At 44.0% G+C, this 21171-nt stretch overlaps 1 protein-coding gene across 3 annotated transcripts in view; it reads right to left on the reverse strand.

Annotated features, from left to right (window-relative positions):
- Positions 1 to 21171, reverse strand: part of LOC134337820 (kazrin-like) — a 719044-nt gene that overhangs the window by 432094 nt on the left and 265779 nt on the right. The gene's annotated exons all lie outside the window — the stretch shown is intronic.

The following is a 21171-nucleotide window of genomic DNA, read 5'->3' on the forward strand; positions in this document are numbered from 1 at the left end:
AAAATAAGACAGGCTGCAGCTAAAAAAAGACAAAAACTGGAGAAAGACAAGGATATGCATTCAGATACCATCACCCTGATCTGATGAAAGTGTCTGTTCAGGTAGTAGTTTCATAGCCGTAAAGTCAATATCAGTGACACCTATTCACTGATAAGAGAATGTCCCGGGACTCCATCACATTTGGGGAATGTCATCTAAAAGCCAATGGCCCGTCTAACCGCACCCCCCCACCGCCCCGACCATCCTGCACCGTTTCTAATGTTGCTCACAAGTTCCCCGTCTCTATAGGATGCTTGTATCCAGGGATCTGATTGTCAGAGGCCAATTATATGACTGCCTTGCATTCTCTTCAAAATTCAGCACGCAAATGCCCAGCTGAATAAAAGGATAAACAGCAGCACCCTGCAGCTACATCTCTATCACATTCCAATGTCTGACTGTCACCGCCCTCTCTCTGCTCTGAAAACAGAGCCGAGACTCAGCATGTTTTCAGGAAGAAATCTAAGGGATTGGCAGTGGTCCATGCACAATCTATGTTTTCTGCAAGGGTACAGGAGCACGACAGTGGAAATATGCTGAGGACTTCAGAAGGCTTTCTGTATCTCCATACAAGTCTTCCCAGCTCATGAATGCCCGCCCCTGTTAATTTGGGGCACCACAATTTTTAGCTGCTGCAGGCACCTTCTGCACATGGGAATTCAGCTTAGGGCTGCATATTTGACTTCTGAACATTTAGGGTTACGAACTCTCCACAGGGGAGGAACCCTTCTCGGGGGCAACCTCCACAGAGAAAACAGAGTCGGGTCTAAACACAACCATGGCCACAGACAATGGATGTGGATGAGGTTGAAAATGGAATGCCAGTGTTAATTACTTCTGTAGGAAGGCCACACATTGAGATGAAATAGTATTTGTCATAGACATTCATGATGAAGGAGAAGCTGAGGGTCACACAAGGGGCAAAATAATTCAATCTGACATCTACTGTTAAAATGTCTGTACAATAGCAGGGCCACTTTAGTTTATTATTTTGATTCATTTTTCCAGGATATGGGGATGTCCAGTATATGTAGTAAAATTCAGTTGTTTAAAAGTCCTAATGGTTCATCATCAGGTCAACTCAGTTGTCCAAAATGTAAGCAGTGTGTCCAAAGTGTGAACAGGGTGTGTGGTCCAGACCCGGGTTTGGGCTGTAGACTGGGTGTGTAGCCAGAAGCCAGGGATGGGATTTAGGATACCAGGGATCAGGAATGTAGTACAGCTGGGGTCTGGAGTGCTTGAGAATTTCCCTCTCTGTTCGAACCCAATGGGCTCCCTGGAAAATTACGTTTGTACATAAAAATATCTTTGGGTAAGAGTGACATCCAATGGTCTGGAAAATCTGCAAACCTCCAGATCTATCAAAGACTCGATGGCAGATATTTGGAGTTTTACTGTGTTGACCCTTCCCAAATGCCTTTGCCGAAATGTTGGTGAGTCAAGTTCTTGGACCTCTGTGGTTTTTCCAGTGAAGTTATATCCTCCACTCCCCAGCATAAACCCCCAGATTCCCTTCCATACTTTTGGTTGGAAAGTTCCAGGAGTTTGAGGAGGTTTGATACATCACCAAATGTTTGCACAAATTTCTACTGATGTGTGGTGGACAGCATTCCGCATTCTGCCTGGTATGGGGGGGTTTGATGTAAGTATCGCAAGGGGCTGTGGAGGATAGATTCAGCCAGCTCCATAAATAGCACACCCCTCCCACCATTGAGGACATCTTCAAGAGGCAGTGACTCAAGAAGATGACATCTATCACTAAAGACCCTCACCATCTGGGACATGCCCTCTTCTCGTTACTAGCATCAGGAAGAAGGTACAGGAGCTTGAAGACCCACACTCAATGATTCAGACACAGCTTTCTCACCCCAACCATCAGATCCCTGAATGGTGCATGAACGCTACCTCGTACTGGGTATGAGGGTTTACTAAACTCAGTCCCTTCACACATCATTTCATCTCATCCTGGAGTTACAATCCATGAAAGGATTCTGTAAGCAACCAAAGGCTAATGGGCAGCTCCCATTCCGACAGGAATTCAGCTCACCAGGCAGTATCTAAGGAGGGAAATGGACAGCCGATGTTCCAGATTTCAGCTCATTCCTCTAGATGATTCAGCAGAGATAACAGATCTTGATCTGAAACGTTGACTGTCCATTTCACTCTATAAATGCTGCCTGACCCACCGCATTCCTCCAGTGTTTCGTATGTTACTCCGTGTTCCAGCATCCGCAGAATCTTGACCCCTCTACTCCTTCCCTCTGACCCCCACCCAATGAAAATGAACAGGTCAGAACATTTCGGCTGAAATCTGTGGTATTAAACAGTTCTACTGAACTGTGGTCTCCACACAGACTAAACAAGGCATCATCCCATAGAACCACAGAATTATTATGACATAGCCATCCCGATCCATAAGGCACAAGTGCATTGCTTTATTGGTGAGCGTTTAATAAAAATCAGGTTTATTATCTTTGACATATGTCGTTAAATTCGTTGTTTTGTGACAACAGTACAGTGCAAGACATATATTACTGTAAGTTGCAAAAAATAGATAGATAAATAGATTTTTAAAAATAGTGCAAAAGAGGAATAGTGAGGTATTGTTCGTCGACTGCTCAGAAATCTGATGGCAGAAGGGATCCTAAACCATTGAGTGTGGGTCTGTTTATTTTAGTTGCTCTGATTTGATGGGAGTGAGGTATGTGTGGTGAGGATAAAGTCAGGGTAAGTTGAGCTGAGCTACCCTGAACAACTGAGATGAGCTGCAACCACTTAGATGTGTATACACCCACTGTGCATTGCCAGTAACTGTGACGGGCAGCCAGCAGGAGGTAAGACTCAGCTGTGTGGAGCTGGCCAAGGCTGACTTCCTCTCAATAGACCTCAAGTTAAATGTAGATGCTGTAAGTACTGTTAGATACAGGAGGTCCCAGAACATTGTCTCAGAGCTGTTCCAGACCGAGATACTCCTGAAGGGGAATGCTTTTGGCTTGAGTGCTGGGGGAGACCTATGGAGATTTTCCCTGACCATTCAGCTGACATCATTTGGCCAAAGCTATCCAACGGACACCAGGACGTAGCTCAGACGGCGGTAGGCAGGATCCCCCCCCCCCCCCCCGCCTTGTGGTTCTTCTAATAAGCTCAGAGCCCTCAACACCTCACCTCCTGGAGCTACCCTAGAAACTGCAAAGGCAAGAGCCAATCACTCACCTCAGCGGCTCTCTGCTCCGAAGGCATTGAAAGTGTTGCTGGTCGCTGCCCAATGAACTCAACGCAGCAGCAACATGCCATGGCAAATGCCACCTGCTGGTGGAAGGCAACCCACTCAGTCCAGAAGGGCCTGGGATCAGGCCAAAACTCACTTAACTTCCAATGAAAGGAACCATCCAGGATCAATTATGATCAGCCAGCACACTTCCTACTCCAGGAGTAAGTACCAAGGCACAGTCTCAAGCAAGGTGTGACTTACGCAAAATAGCAAGGGGACATACCCATCCAACTGTGTATGAGATGGTTTTCTCCCCTAATAAAATTATTTCTCCATAATAAAAATGTAATTTGTTGCAGTATCATGGTATCATGTAACTTACCAATGTAGTCACCACAAATATGTAAAATGTTTCCATCTGAATTGTATATGTACATATTATCTATGGAAATATTTCGCATGAAATTGTATTTTTGCAATTAAAATATCACCCATAGGGCAATGGATTGAATATATGACTCCAAGCCAGGTCAGTAGCAAGGGCTCCAGCATCACTTGTAGAAAGGAAGAGGACCCCAGCCCATTTCTGCTCCCCATCAGAGTCCAGGGGCATCAAGGACATCAAAGCAGACACATCCTTCCAACACACTCCACCTCCACTGTACAGTACATGCTTGAACATGAGCACAGGAGATTCTGCAGATGCTGGAAATCCAGAGTAACATACACAAAATGCTGGAGGAACTCAGCAAGTCAGGGAGCATCTGTGGAGGAGAATAAACAGTTGACACTTCAGGTCCTGACGAAGGATCCCGGCCCGAAACGACAACTGTTTATTCCTCTTCATAGAAGATGTCGGACCTGCTGAGGGCCTCCAGCATTTTGTGTGTGTTGTGTGAATATGAGACAAGGAACATACCCAGAATTGATATCTGGTTGTCAAGACTCGACAATAAACTTTTCCCCAGGTGATGAGAAGTTACAGGCTCAACCCTTCCCACCATCGAGGACATATTCAAGCGGTGATACCTCAGGAAGGTGACGTCCATCATGAAGGACCCTCACCATTTGGGACATGCCCTCTTCTCGTCACTACCATACGGAAGGAGGATGGGAGCCTGAAGACACACACTCACACTCAGTATTTTAGGAACAGTTTCTTTCCCTCTGCCATCAGACTTCATTACACTCCATGAACGAATGAGCAATATTTCACTATTCCTCTTTTGCGTTATTTATTTTATTTCTTATCACTTACAGTATTTATTTATGTCTTGCAATGTACTGCTGTCACAAAACAACAAATTTCACAACACAAGTCAGTGATAATAAACCTGATTTGGATTCTGTATAAGTGAATTTTCTGTGACACTGTGCGATAGCAATATTCCCAGAGAAGGTGGGAGGAAATTAGGCAGGCAAATCAGATTTCATTTTGTCCCAAAGGCAAGCAATATCATCAACAGGACTGTTGGTCAATTTAAAGCCCTTGGTCACAAGCTATTCATTATTGGCAACACACACAGACACACACACACACACACACACACACACACACACACACACACACACACACACACACACACGGATAACCTTTATTGATTGGATCTGAGCCAGCAACATAATTCCTGCAAACTGAATTGCTGCTGATTGCATCAGTCCACAGAACTCTACTGGAAAATTCATTACAATGCATGACACAGGGGACTTTGGCTGCCAGTGGCTCGAGGGCCTTATCAGAATGGTTTACATTAACCTGCCCCATCATTGCTGATTGTATCTCCAGTCTTCACCTCTCTCCACACGATGATGTCGACCAAGTATAGGCTGGTGAAGTGAAGGGGTGAGGAGGGGGGTTGTGGGAAGAGGGGAGGGGTGTAGAAATAGAGCTGGAGTACCTTGTGTTTCTAAACCATCCTTTTCTGAGAATAGTACAGCTCAGTTGGCAACCGCCTTGCCTGTGAGCCACCCTAATGCAATACTGAGGGAATGCCACGCAGTCCGTGGTAGCAGCTTCTAGTGAGACATAAAACTGAAGCCCCTTCCACTCTCTCAAGCAGACTTTAAAATCCCTGTGGCTCTCTCTAAGATTACTTGCAGTGTCCTTGTCAACAATCATCCTCAGTTGATGTCGTCAGAACGAATCAACCAGTCATTACTGCACCATAGCTTGTGGGAGCTTGCACGTCACCAGGTGAAGGCCCTGCTTCTTGCAACAGTGACGACTTTTCAACTACTCAATGCGATGAGAAAAGAGCTGCCAGATACAGGTCTTTTCATTTGGTTTTAGAGCCTTTAACAAAAGAGACACAGAACTAATGAACAAACTTGGAACTTACAGAAAAAACTGCCAGCTTTGTGCATGAAAAGTGCAGACACTCATGGTTTTTAACTTCCAGAAACATGACTTACTGCTGTGATCAGAGAGTGAATAAATCGTCTGTGTAACTGCTGCACAGAGCAGAACTACAAGAATGAAATGACACCCGTGTCGGCTGGCGCAGCTACTGGTGAGAAAGGGAGCATGTAATCAGTACAAATGGGCTAAACTGGAAATGCTGTTTTCATCCCTGATGAGTTGTATCTAATTTTTATGTTTTCTAACTCCGAAATGAATCGAAAGAAAAACACAGGAGAGCCGGAGATAACTTGGGTATGTTTAGTTTTGTTTCCTTACTTTAGTGAGGTGCTGACACATGACAGGGGTGGTGCAATGACATTTGTCATTCACGTACTTTGTACATATACCCGTCATGAATTATGTCAACAAACAAGAATGCTTAATCAAACAATGTATTTACAATATCACTCAAATATTGCTGAAATACACAACGCTCCTCCATGCTTAGTTATAAACTCCAACTCAATATAGAATGCATCTTAACATAAATATACATATATATATATATATATATAAAATACAACTACTATATTGACATCCACAGCAGAGTAAAATTTTAAATTGTCCCACTCATCCTAAGGATTTAATTGCTGTGGAGGGTTTCTTATCCTTGTGGGATAACACCCTTCCTGACAAGGGGCCACTCGGTTCGGCAGGTGAGACTTGTGGTTGTGAAACAATCTCAGGATCTGGGGCCTCCTCTGTGGTGATTGTAGGAGTTGCCTCGGGGCTTGCTGAAAGTGGTTCTGACGGCTCCAGACACCTTTTTTCTCCAACAATTTACTTTGCTCTCCTCAACTGATCAGCGCATCGTCTCTAGATGACATTACGCACAATCTCCACTGTGCAGGAGAATGGTCCAATTCTGTCCTTAATCCTCCCGAGTACCTGTTTTTAAGTCTTTCGCAAGGACCGTTTGTCCATGAGTGAAACATTGCATCTTCTTGTTTGAGGAGCCCTCAATTTGTCTCAGTTGTACTCCACCTGAGACTGGGTTTGAGGAGATCCAAGTGTGAATGCAAGGGACTACCCAGGAACAACTTAGCTGCTGATGTGTTGACTGTGGAGTGTGCTGCGTTGCGATATGCGAGAAGGAAATTGGTGAGCTTCTGATTCCGTGTCAGTGTAGTGTGTTCTGCCGACATTGCTCACGGTGTGTTCTTTACACTCTGGACAAACCTCTCCACCAAGCTAGTTGTAGCTGGGAGGTATGGTGCAGATGTAATATGTCTTATTCCGCAAACATGAGAAAATCTGCAGATGCTGGAAATTCAAGCAACACACACAAAATGCTGGTGGAACGCAGCAGGCCAGGGAGCATCTATAGGAAGAAGTACAGTCAACGTTTTGGGCTGCGACCCTTATGTCTTATTCCATTCATTTTCAGGAATGACTGAAACGGTTCTGCAACAAGCTGTGGACCATTGTCACTGACTAAGTGTTCTGGAACACCAGTCCTTGATAAGAGGCTTCTCAACACATCAACAGTGTGCGAGGCTGTAATGGAGGCTATTGTGAACACTTCTGGCCACTTTGTAGCTGCATTCACTACCACCAAGATATTTGAGCCCATGAATGGTCCGACAAAATCCACATGAATCCTCTACCAGGGCAATGCAAGTCATTCCCAGGGATGGAGGGGCACTGCTCTCGGCTCCTTCTGGACATGTTAGGATCCCAAACAGTGCATGGCAAGTTGCGCGATCTGCTACTATCCCAGGCCACCAGAAAAAGCTTCCAGCCAATGTTTTCCTTTTGACCACGCCTAAATGACTGGCATGTACTGTAGCTCCTCTAACACTAGCTCTCAACTGTGATAGAACAGCAACTCTCAAACCCACATAAGGCAATCTCTGTCAAAGGCAAGTTCATCCCGGCTCTTGTAAAAATGGGGAAAATGGAACTTCTATTGCACATTACATCTATTTTGGGTTGACCTGAGACAGTATGGGGTCTTTTCTGATGTCACTTTGGATCATCGCTGTTATAGAGAGACTTCCAATTTGCGTTAAGGAGAATATGTCAAGAGGAATGTCCTTTTTCGTAAATTTTTAGGGTATTTCCTTTTCCAAGGGTAAACAGGAAATCTACTTGCATCCCATGATTACTTGTCCTCTCGAATTTGATCATGTAACTGTGCCCTCCAAGAAACAGAGCCTATCTCTGTATTCTTGTTGCTGCTGTTAGTAGAACATTCTGGGATTGAAAATGGACACCAGTGGTTGATGGTTAGTAATGAGGGTAAAGTCTCTCCCATACAAGTACTGGTTGAAAGGTTTTACATCCCAAACCAGATTTAAGGCCTCTCTGTCGATCTGTGCCTACTTTTTCTCTGCAGCGGTAAGCAAATGAGATCCAAAGGCAGTGGGGTGGTCACTTCCATCACTCATAACAACTGACATGACTGCACCTACATCAGAAGGGGAGGTGGCACAGGCAAGCTTCACTGGGTGATATGGATCATAATGTGTGAGTGCAGTGTCTGATATCACCGTTTCCTTTGTTGTTTGGAAAGCCTCCTCACACTGCTTTGTCATTCACCTACTTCATACATATATACCGTCATGAATCATGTAAACAAACAAAGGGTGCTAAATCAAACAATATGTTTACAATATTGCTCAAATATTACTGAAATATTAAGTACACAACACTAATAAGGTGGCCACTGAGTTTATGTTCGAGGTCTTCTGCTGCTGTAACCCACCCACTTCAAGGTTTGATGTCTTGTGCATTCAGAGATGTCCTTCTGCACACTGCTGTTGTAACACGTGGTTACTTGAGCTACTGTCGCCTTTCTGTCAGCTTGAATCAGTCTGGCTATTCTCCTCTGACCTTTCTCATTCTCAAGGCATTTTTGCCCACAGAACTGGATGTTTTATGTTTTACTTTATGCACCATTCTATGTAGACTGTTGTGGGTGAGAATCCCAGGAGATCAGCAGTTTCAGCAACTCAAGCCACTCCATCTGGCACCAACAATCAAAGGGTAGAGGTCAGACTGACAGTGGTCCACCGGTCCTCCAGGTTCGGGGCTTCAGCTCAGGGCTAACAAGCCTGATTGGTCAAACAAAATTGTTACAAAAATGGCAATGAAGATTTCTTATACTCCAGATTGCAATGGTATTCCTGACCCTCCACCTGTGACTTGCATGACTGCCAGTAGTGAAAACCATGGGGAAGCTAGTGGCAGGATGAAGGAAGCTTTGAACACCACCACCAGTTGTGGTTGGTCTGAACAACAAATGGACCTCTTGACCATGCCTGCATGCTTTTATGCATTAAGTTGCTGCCACTTGATGGGCTGATTAGATATTTGTATTAACGAGCAGGTGTACAGTTGTGCCTAATAAAGTGGCCACCAAGTGTATTTTGTTTACACTTTGACAGAGGTTTGACTTCTGTCAAAATATATAAGGAATGAAAAATGCCTTCTCTTGTAGAAATCCTACCCAAACTTACCCTGTTCAAATTGCAATCAGTTGTAGTTGTTTTGCATCTGCTATTATCAGGAGGGGCCAAAATTATTTAATTCAGGTGCAAGCATCTGGCATAATTTGTACTCATATGCGTTTGATCGAAATTTCCTTTTAATTGAATGATGTTGCTAGAATTTGCATTACCATCACGTAATTCTATTCCTGCTGCATTTGATAAAGTCCCTTAAGAGACTGTTAGTCAGAGTTGAAACTCATAGAATGGAAGGCAGCTTATTACCGAGTTAGGAATATGGCTGAGCAGTAGAAGAGAGAGGGCAGAGATAACAAGCAGGTACTGAAGCTGCCAGACTGTTGCTATTCGTATCCCACAAGGATATGTGGACTGCAACTCTTCACTTTTTGTTATTAACTTACATATTAAGATAGAGAGCCACAAGTTCAAGCTTTCCAATAGCATTAAGGTCAAAGGCAATGTAGATGGAAGCACTAAAATATGAAGAGATATTAATTGATTAAGCAATTGGGAAGAGAACTATTGTAAATGCGAGATCGTACACTCGGGACCTAAAATGAACAGAACAGATTTCATTTTTAATGGTAAAATCTAGCAGAGTAAGTCCAAAGAGATTTGAGGATTCGTGTATAAAGATCATTAAAATGTAGTGAATCTAATCAAAAGGCCAAGGGAATGTTGGCCTCTGTAACAGAAGCCTCAAATCCAAGTGGGTGAATTAAAGAGCAGCCATATAAGATTCCTGTACTTTGGAAAGATGAACAGGCTACAGAGCCAGTGCAGATTCGCTAGAAGGATAGCTGGACTCAGGGTTAAATTATGGACAGAGGTCTGACAAAGAATTTAGATGGTTAATGGTAAATAGATCAAAGCTAAAAGGAGGAACTAAAAGGGTAAATGAGATTGATTTGCGATGGTAAGACTTGGGGCAGGAAAGAGGGAGAGTCACAATCTGAAAATTATAGCCAAGCTTTTCAGGAGGAGAATGGGATGAATTTCTACTCTATTTATTTGGAACTCTTCCCCACAAACAACAATAATCATTCGGCCAATGAACAGTTTTACGCCTGGATCCAGCAGTTTACTCACAAAGGTATGAAGGAGTTAGGAGTTAGATGAGCTGAAATCCTTCTGAACGGCAGAATACACTCAAGGGACCTTACATTCTAATATTGGCCACCCTAGTTGCTTGAAAAAAGCACGATAGCTTCTTCTTAACTGCTTGACACAATGGAGGCTTCCTCACTAAATACCACTGTGCATGTCTATTTGCCTCTGGGTGTACATGTGCCATACAAATGGCATACCCAGAAACAATCTTATGGGTCGAGCAAACATTTCTCCGTACAGTGCGCAGTCTGCAAATGAATTTCTGGCCCCCTGTACTTCAGATCTTGAAGCAGACCTCTCAGCAGTCAGCCATTTACCTCAGCTACCCTGCATGACTGAGAGGCCCACGTTCTCATCACTCCCTGGGTGAAGATGTTGTTCATGAGTTACCCATTGGATTTACTTGTGACCATCTGATATTTATACACCACCCCCTCCACAGTTTGGCGATTATCAAGGAGGGGGAGGAACTAGGAAAGATGGTGCCCGAGATTTTTGTAAACCTAGACAACTTCTTCTAGATCATCTACAAAACAGCTTATTCTTCCTTTCTTATGTCTTACTTTTCTTTTCAAGGTGGCTGGGATTCGGTTAGAGCCCATGATCTACAGTTCAAACTGTGGTTCTCAGCAAGAGGTGAAGAAGTGCACCTTGGGCGGGGGGGGGTGTGGCCCTGTGGACAACTGGATTCCTTGCTGATCTTGCCCCCCAAAGCGTCGTGGGACACTGGAACATCGCGACAGCGGGCGGTGTGCGCCCCACCTGGACAAGCCAGCGAGCACTGTGAGGATCATGTTTTTTGACTTCTCCAGTGCATTCAACACCATCCGCCCTGCTCTGCTGGGGGAGAAGCTGACAGCGATGCAGGTGGATGCTTCCCTGGTATCATGGATTCTTGATTACCTGACTGGCAGACCACAGTACGTGTGCTTGCAACACTGTGTGTCCGACAGAGTGATCAGCAGCACTGGGGCTCCACAGGGGACTGTCTTGTCTCCCTTTCTCTTCACCATTTACACCTCGGACTTCAACTACTGCACAGAGTCTTTCCATCTTCAGAAGTTTTCTGATGACTCTGCCATAGTTGGATGCATCAGCAAGGGAGATGAGGCTGAGTACAGGGCTACGGTAGGAAACTTTGTCACATGGTCTGAGCAGAATTATCTGCAGCTTAATGTGAAAAAGACTAAGGAGCTGGTGGTAGACCTGAGGAGGGCTAAGGCACCGGTGACCCCTGTTTCCATCCAGGGGGTCAGTGTGGACATGGTGGAGGATTACAAATACCTGGGGATACGAATTAACAATAAACTGGACTGGTCAAAGAGCACTGAGGCTGTCTACAGAAGGGTCAGAGCCGTCTCTATTTCCTGAGGAGACTGAGGTCCTTTAACATCTGTCGGCGATGCTGAGGATGTTCTACGAGTCTGTAGTGGCCAGTGCGATCATGTTTGCTGTTGTGTGCCGGGGCAGCAGGCTGAGGGTAGCAGACACCAACAGGATCAACAAACTCATTCGTAAGGCCAGTGATGTTGTGGGGATGGAACTGGACTCTCTGACGGTGGTGTCTGAAAAGAGGATGCTGTCTAAGTTGCATCCATCTTGGACAATGTCTCCCAACCACTACATAATGTACTGGTTGGGCACAGGAGTACATTCACCCAGAGACTCATTCCACCGAGATGCAACACAGAGCGTCATAGGAAGTCATTCCTGCCTGTGGCCATCAAACTTTACAACTCCTCCCTTAGAGGGTCAGACACCCTGAGCCATTAGGCTGGCATAATTTACATATTATTATTTAATTATTTATGGTTTTATATTGCTATAATTATACTCTGTTTGTGCATGGGAGGTGGGAAAGGCGGGGATTTGGGGTTCCCATATTACCATCATTCATTCTTTGGGGTTTCTTGTTTCATGTATGTCTCTGTTCCGGTTGTGTACTATATATGTTCTCTGATATTAAATTGAACCATTTGAACACAGCACAGTACAACACAGGAGCCGCCCTTCAGCCCACACTGCTGTGCTGAACTAAGTAAATTAGTAATCAAATGTCCAACGAGACCATTCCCTTCTGCCTACACAACAGCCGTATCTTTCCACTTCTTGCAGAAATGTGTGCCTATCTACAAGCCTTCTGAACATTTGTTTCCTATTTGTCTCCACTACTACCCCCAGCAGCGTATTCCAGGCACCCACCACTCTCTGTAAAAAAACCTGCCCCACACAACTCTTCTGAACTTAGCTCAACTCACCGCAAAAGCAGGCCACCTGGTATTAGATGTTTCAATCATAAGGACAATATAGTGACAGTCTAATCTGTCTATGCCTTTGATAGTCTTACATATGTCTCTCAGATCTCCCCTCAGCCTTCACTGCCCCAGAGAGAACAACCCAAGTTTGTCCAACCTTTCCTTATAGCATATGCCCTCTAATTCAGGCAGCATCCTGGTAAATCTCTTCTGTACCCTATCCAGTGCCACCACATCCTTCCTGTACTGGAGGTGATCAGAAATGAATGCAATACACCAGACGCAGCCTAAACTAAGAGTTCTATAAAGCTGCAGTATAATTTGACAGCTCATGAACTCAATTCCTTGACTAATAAGGCAAGCATACTGCATTCCTTTTTAACCACCCTATCAACATGTCAAGGGAGCTACGCACTTGGATCCCAAGATCTCTCTGCAGATGTTGACCTTCCAAAGTGCAACACCTCGCTTTTAGCTAGGTTAGACTTAATCTTCCATTTCTCTGTCCATATCTTCAACTGGTCTATATCCTGCTGTATCCTTTGTCAGTCCTCTACACTATCCACAACACCACCAGTCTTCGTATTGTCTGCAAACTTACTGGCCCACCCATCTACATTTTCACCAAGGTCATTTATGTATATCACAAACAGCAGGGGCCACAGTGATCCCAGTGGAACATCACTCATCAGACATACAGCTAGAATAAGTCACTTCAACCACCTCTCTCTGTCTTCTATCGGCAAGCCAGTCCACCATGGATCCTTCGCATCTGAATGAGCTTCCCATGATGGACCTTGTTAAATGCCTTATTAAAATCTATGTGGACAATATGGAATATGGACCCTATCAAACCCTCTTACAGTCATAGAGATCTCTAATGGGGCAGCTCACAATCTTTTCCAGCGAAATGAGTCCCAGTGCTTTCGATCAGATGTGGCTTCACTGATGAATTCCTGCTCTGCGTGTGTTTAATCCTTCGGGAGTTAATTCAAAAAGCTACCTTGCAGACACAGAATGAATGAAAGTAAATCCATTTCTCTGCAAATTAGAGATTGAGATGCAACTCTTGAATACACACTTATTCAGAACACTTGCATTACCATGACAACAGTGCACACTGATAACTGCAAACTGACTGATCTGAACTGCTTATATCAACCGTCCCTGTCTTATCCTCTGATCTGATTCTCCAAGTTTACAATTCTATATGCCACAACTATTAAAGTGGCAGTGTAGGACTGAGTCAGCAGGACATCAGCTTCAGCATGCACACACACACACACACACACACACGTACAAATACCCAAAGGCAAACTCACATGGACACAAACAAGAACATGGGCAAACACATACACAGACAAACATAGAAACATACATATGGACACACACACACACAGAAGCATAGACAAGCACAAATGAACAAACAGAAACAGACAGACACAAACATAAACAATAAATATAAAAAAACTGAATTATAAACACACACACGCAAATAGAAACACAAATTCACGCCAGCATAAAGACCCAGCCGACACACACTTAGCAAGCACCCATCAATCTGACTGAACAGAATGGTGGGATTTCTATCTGTATGAATCTCAGGAAAGCAGGGGAAAGGTCAAGTACTAAAGGTCAAGTACTGAAGCCACGCTGTGCATAGCTATTAGTTTTTACACTTTTCTAAAGTTCTGCAAGATGTTATTTTTGAGCATAAATCATAGAGACACTGTAACTTCCTGATGTTTACTGGGAATGTTTACTCCATGCACCATGTTAAAAGATGAATCTAAGCAGAGGGTTAAGCATTCAACATCTCAGGCTGAGATCCTTTATCAGGACTGGAAAGCAAGGTAGGATAGGAGGGGAGAATGGGCCATGTTGTTCCTGATGGCATGAATATCGATTTCTCCAACTTCCAGCAATTTATTCCTGATTCCCCTTCTCTCTTTTTCCATTTCCGTTCTGATTTCCCTCTTACCTCTTCTCTTTTCCATGCCTGTCCATCACCTCTATTTGAGTCCCAATGGACAATAGGTGCAGGAGTAGGCCAGTCAGCCCTTCGAGCCAGCACCACCATTCACTGTGATCATGGCTGATCATCCACAATCAGTACCCTTTTCCTGCCTTCTCCCCATGTCCCTTCACTCCGCTATCTTTAAGAGCTCTATCTAACTCTTTCTTGAAAGCATCCAGAGAATTGGCCTCCACTGCCTTCTGAGGCAGAGCATTCCACAGAACCACAACCCTCTGTGTGAAAAAGTTTTTCCTCAACTCCGTTCTAAATGGTCTACCCCTTATTCTTAAACTGTGGCCTTTGGTTCTGGACTCCCCCAACACTGGGAACATGTTTCCTGCCTCTAGTGTGTCCAATCCCTTAATAACCTTATATGTTTCAATCAGATCCCCTCTCATCCTTCTCAATTCCAGTGTATACAACCCCAGTTGCTCCAGTCTTTCAATATATGACAGTCCTGTCATCCTGGGAATTAACCTCGTGAACCTACGCTGCACTCCCTCAATAGCTAGAATGTCCTTCCTCAAATTTGGAGACCGAAACTGCACACAATACTCCAGGTGTGGTCTCACCAGGGCCCTGTACAACTGCAGAAGGACCTCTTTGCTCCTATACTCAACTCCTCTTGTTATGAAGGCCAACATGCCATTAGCTTTCTTCACTGCCTGCTGTACCTACATGCTTACTTTCAGTGACTGATGAACAAGGACACCTAGATCTCGTTGTACTTCCCCTTTTCCTAACTTAACACCATTCAAATAGTAATCTGCCTTCCTGTTCTTGCCACCAAAGTGGATAACCTCACATTTATCCACATTAAACTGCATCTGCCATGCATCTGCCCACTCACCCAACCTGTCCAAGTCACCCTGCATCCCATCTCCTTCCCTTTCTCTCAAGGTCCACTCTTCTCTCCTATCAGATTTCTTCTTCTTCTTCAGCCTTTTACCTTTTCCACCTATCAGTTCTCAGCTTCTCACTTTATTCCCCCCTCCCTCACAACCTACCTACCCCCTCACCTGGATTCATTCATCACCTGCCAGCTTGTACTCCTTCCTGTCCCCCACCTTTTTGTTCTGGCTTCTTCCCCCTTCCTTTTCAGTCCTGAAGAAGGGTCTGGGCTCAAAAGATTGACTGTTTATTCCTCTCCAAAGATGCTGCCTGTCCTGCTGAGTTGCCCCCAACAGTTTATGTTTGTTAAACACAAGAAGACTGCAGATACTGGAAATCCAAACCAACACACACAAAATGCTGGAAGAATTGATTATGGGGAGCAAGGACATGGCAGACCAATTGAATAATTACTTTGGTTCTGTCTTCACTAAGGAGACTAAGGAGGACATAAATAATCTTCCGGAAATAGTAGGGGACAGAGGGTCCAGTGACATGGAGGAACTGAGGGAAATACATGTTAGTAGGGAAGTGGTGTTAGGTAAATTGAAGGGATTAAAGGCAGATAAATCCCCAGGGCCAGATGGTCTGCATCCCAGAATGCTTAAGAAAGTAGCCCAAGAAATAGTGGATGCATTAGTGATAATTTTTCAAAACTCTTTAGATTCTGGACTAGTTCCTGAGGATTGGAGGGTGGCTAATGTAACCCCACTTTTAAAAAAGGAGGAAGCGAGAAACCAGGGAATTATAGATCGGTTAGCCTAACATCAGTGGTGGGGAAACTGCTAGAGTCAGTTATCAAAGATGTGATAACAGCACATTTGGAAAGCGGTGAAATCATCGGACAAAGTCATCATGGATTTGTGAAAGGAAAATGTCTCACAGAATTTTTTGAGGATGTAACTAGTAGAGTGGATAGGGGAGAACCAGTGGATGTGGTATATTTGGATTTTCAAAAGGCTTTTGACAAGGTCCCACACAGGAGATTAGTGTGCAAACTTAAAGGACACGGTATTGGGGGTAAGGTACTGATGTGGATCGAGAATTGGTTGGCAGATGGGAAGCAAAGAGTGGGAATAAACGGGACCTTTTCAGAATGGCAGGCAGTGACTAGTGGGGTACCGCAAGGCTCAGTGCTGGGACCCCAGTTGTTTACAATATATATTAATGACTTGGATGAGGGAATTAAATGCAGCATCTCCAAGTTTGCGGATGACACGAAGCTGGGCGGCAGTGTTAGCTGTGAGGAGGATGCTAAGAGGATGTAAGGTGACTTGGATAGGTTGGGTGAGTGGGCAAATTCATGGCAGATGCAATTTAATGTGGATAAATGTGAAGTTATCCACTTTGGTGGCAAAAACAGGAAAACAGATTATTATCTGAATGGTGGCCGATTAGGAAAAGGGGAGGTGCAATGAGACCTGGGTGTCATTATACACCAGTCATTGAAAGTGGGCATGCAGGTACAGCAGGCGGTGAAAAAAGCGAATGGTATGCTGGCATTTATAGCGAGAGGATTCGAGTACAGGAGCAGGGAGGTACTACTGCAGTTGTACAAGGCCTTGGTGAGACCACACCTGGAGTATTGTGTGCAGTTTTGGTCCCCTAATCTGAGGAAAGTCACCCTTGCCATAGAGGGAGTACAAAGGAGGTTCACCAGATTGATTCCTGGGATGGCAGGACTTTCATATGATGAAAGACTGGATGAACTAGGCTTATACTCGTTGGAATTTAGAAGATTGAGGGGGGATCTGATTGAAACGTATAAAATCCTAAAGGGATTGGACAGGCTAGATGCAGGGAGATTGTTCCCGATGTTGGGGAAGTCCAGAACGAGGGGTCACAGTTTGAGGATAAAGGGGAATCCTTTTAGGACCGAGATTAAGAAAAACTTCTTCACACAGAGGGTGGTGAATCTGTGGAATTCTCTGCCACAGGAAACAGTTGAGGCCAGTTCATTGGCTATATTTAAGAGGGAGTTAGATATGGCCCTTGTGGCTAAAGGGATCAGGGGGTATGGAAGGAAGGCAGGTACAGGGTTCTGAGTTGGATGATCAGCCATGATCATACTGAATGGCGGTGCAGGCTCGAAGGGCCGAATGGCCTACTCCTGCACCTATTTTCTATGTTTCTATGTTTCTATGTTATGCTTGTTCTAGATTTCCAGCACCTACAGAATCTCTTTTGTAAAAGAGAAATGTTTTTGCATTTTAAAAACTGAAAATAGTAAAGAATTTTCAAGGGAAAAGACTCCACCAAAAATCTAAAAATACAGCTGAGGCTGAAAGGGAGGTATTGGAACCAAACTACTAGAACTAGAAACAACTAGAAACTAGAAACATCAATGGAACTGCAGTTGAGAGGACGGGTAGTTTCAAGTTCCTCGGCATACACAGCACCAAAAGTCTCACTTGGACTGTACACACCAGCTTTGTGGCAAAAAAAGCACAATGGGGTCTCTTCTACCTCAGACCACTGAAGAACTTGGCATGAGTCCCCAAATCCTCAAGACCTTCTACAGTGGCAGCACTGAGAGCACCCTGACTGGCTGTATCACCACCTGGTACGGGAACTGCACCAACCTTGATCGCTGGGCACTGCAGAGAGTGGTACGGACAGCCCAGCACATCTATGGATGTGAACTTCCCTCCACTGAGGACATTTACCGCAGCAGGTGTGTAAAGAAGGCCTGAAGTTGATTGGGGACACCAGTCACCCCAACCATAAACTGTTTCAGCTACTTCCGTCCGGCAAATGGTACCGAAGCTTTAAAGCCAGGATCAACGGGCTATGGGACAGCTTCTTTCTACAAGCTATTAGACTTACAAATTCACATGTCTGTACATTGCAATGGAGTCATAACGCTCCCTCACATTGTGGAATGGATGCAAGATTTAAATAAATTCAACTCAACCCCTTTATAGCAAAATTAAATCCTAATTAAAGAGTGCAATGGGAAGATAAATGAACTCCCCCAAGTCACCACTCCCCAACACCTGAACTGTGCATCTTCAACTCAAAGCCGCACCTGTAGATGATATTGGATTTAAGAATACGTTGTGATTAGGTGCCAGGAAAAGCTTAGATGCTTCTTTCCCACCAGCAAGTTAATCGTCACATCCACTGCCTTGTTACATTAATTTTCTAAAGCTGTTTTCTGTAAAAACAAGGAAACCTTTGCCCGCTTAATCTACATTGCATGCTGATGAGCTCTGGTTAATTGTATATGGTTTATACAAAGTTTTGGCAGGAGCTAATTAGCTGAGAATGCTAGTTCTTGGTACACGGCTTGGCCTTCTCTCCTTTATCTGCTTTATGCTTGACAAAGCTTGACTGTTGATTTGGGGTTAATAGACAAATGGAGCTCAGAATGGGCAAGCAATTGGATTGGGATATATTGACTGACCCCTGTATAATTTTCCTAGATTGGATTACTCAGTCAATTTGCTGTCATTTCCTTTTAGTGGTTCAAACCTTTGAGTGACGCACACCTTGAATTTTCTCCCCTGGATTTTATAGCCTTAGATTGAGTTTTCTGTCTTAATTTTCTTTAATCTGGTTTCCAGCTGATGAAGGACCAATTCAGTGAATCACTTCAACTGATTAACCACTTAAAGACTAGTGCAGGAACCAATCTAATTTCTATTGTTAAGAAGGCAGTTAAGAGGAGTAAGGCGCACAGCACAGTGTGGAGAACAGGATAAATCAGGAAGTTAGCTGTGTTTTAAAAGTTGGTAGGTTGTATGAGGAACAAAATTTATGGGAGAGGTGGGGAGGAGAGGAAGTTCAAAGGCCTTTGATGAAGTTGGAGATGTGGAGTCTTGGGTTTTAGCAGAGTGAGGATGGGTGAAATCAGCATGCTCTTGTTAGATACTCAGTTTCCTTGAGATGGTCCAAGATACAGACATGCAACAGGTTAGATGAAGGGTTACATGAGGCAAAGGAGCAGAATTAGGCACTATTACATAATGGCTGATTTATTATCCTTCTCAGCTCCATATAGTTTTTGACACTATTACTGATCAAGAACCTATCGGTCTCTACCTTAAATATTTATTTATTTATCTATTTATTTATGTTATTCAGTACAGAATAGGACCTTCCAGCCCTTCGAGCTGCTCTGTGCAGCAACCCCCAATTAATCCCCAATTCACGGGACAATTTACAATGACCAATTAACCTACTAACCAGTGCATCTTTGGACTGAGGGAGGAAACAGGAGCACCTGGATAAAACCCATGCATTCTATGGGGAGGACGTACGGACTCTTTACAGATGATGTTGGAATTAAACTCTGAATTATGATGTTGCAAAATTAAACGGCATTACACTAACCACTATGCTACCGTGGTGCCCACATACCTAATGACTTGGCCTCCACAGCCGTCTGCAGTAATGGATTCCACAGATTCACAACACTCTGACTAAAGAAATTGCTCCTTACCTCTGTTCTAAAGCAGGGGTTCACAACTTTTCAATACCCAAAGCCTTACCATTAACCAAGGGGTCCGTGGACCCCATGTTGGGAAAGGGAGGGAGGGAGGGAACGTCGACTCAGACCATGAGAGGCCTGCGTCGGGCATTTTCATGCCTTACAAGGTGCGGATTGGAAGTCTATGTGGGGGTGACGCTCCTGGCACAGACACTAGAGCAACATGTGGTTAAGTGCTTTGCTCAAGGACACAGCTGAGGCTTGAACTAGCGACCTTCAGATCACTAGACGAACACCTTAACCACTTAACGACTTAACCACGTGCCCTGTCCTAAAGGGACATTCTTCTATTCTGATGCTATGCCCTCTTAGTCCTAGATTCCCCCACTATAGGAAACATCCTTTCCTCATCCACTCAATCTAGGCCTTTCAATATTCCATATTTTTTAACGAGAACACTCATTGTTCTAAACTTCAGTGAATACAGGGCCAGAATCTTGTCTATGAAGCCCAAGATCAGGTCTGACACCCGTTAGAAACAGGTCAAAGTTCCAACAAGGCTGTGCCATCAAACTCTTCCAGGATTGCTGCAGATACTCTCTTTTCACTGGGTCTCATGAATGTTTAGTACTGTTGTCACTGGACTTTCTATCACCTTATTCAACAGAAAGAAAATTTATTGCCAAACATTGGGCTAATATTCACTAAGAACCTGACCACCCAAGTTCGAGTTACTCAGGACCCATAATGGAACTGGTTGTGGAACAGCCACTGCTACAACCATCTGATGTGTCCACAAGGACTTCTAGGCTCCCATTCAGGCACTGTACCTGTGCAGGATGACAGTCATCAAATATTTGCGCAGAGCAGAAATGGGTGAACTGAGAGAGCTTGCTCAAATCTCACCTTGGAAATTGAGAACTTAAATTTGTTTTTAAAAAATCCATAACTGGTAGAGTCAACATGACCATGAATTTTATAAAATCTTACCTTGCCACTACTGAACAGAGAGACGAGACCCGACCATGTCTGGTTTATATGTGTCCCGCACCAACAGAGTCTACACTGAAATGGCTTATTCTGGCCATTACACTCAGTATAAGAAATAACATTATCCTTACTAATGAAACTTTCATTCCAGGAATTTTTATGAAGAAATGGGAAAGGCCTTGAGGCATTTCACTTCTTTAGAGGTAATATTTAATAAAAGTTGCTGTTGAAGTAGTCATTTCATTCTGACAAATCCAGAGTTCAGTCCTTAAGATAGCTAAATCTAGAATTAGTCATTGTGAGAATATAGCTTCTGCCTCTGGGTAAATTAAACTGATTGTGCTTACTCACTGGTGTTATTAATTTAACACTA

The sequence above is a fragment of the Mobula hypostoma genome, chromosome 25 (genome assembly GCF_963921235.1).
Source record: "Mobula hypostoma chromosome 25, sMobHyp1.1, whole genome shotgun sequence".
NCBI lineage: Eukaryota > Metazoa > Chordata > Chondrichthyes > Myliobatiformes > Myliobatidae > Mobula > Mobula hypostoma.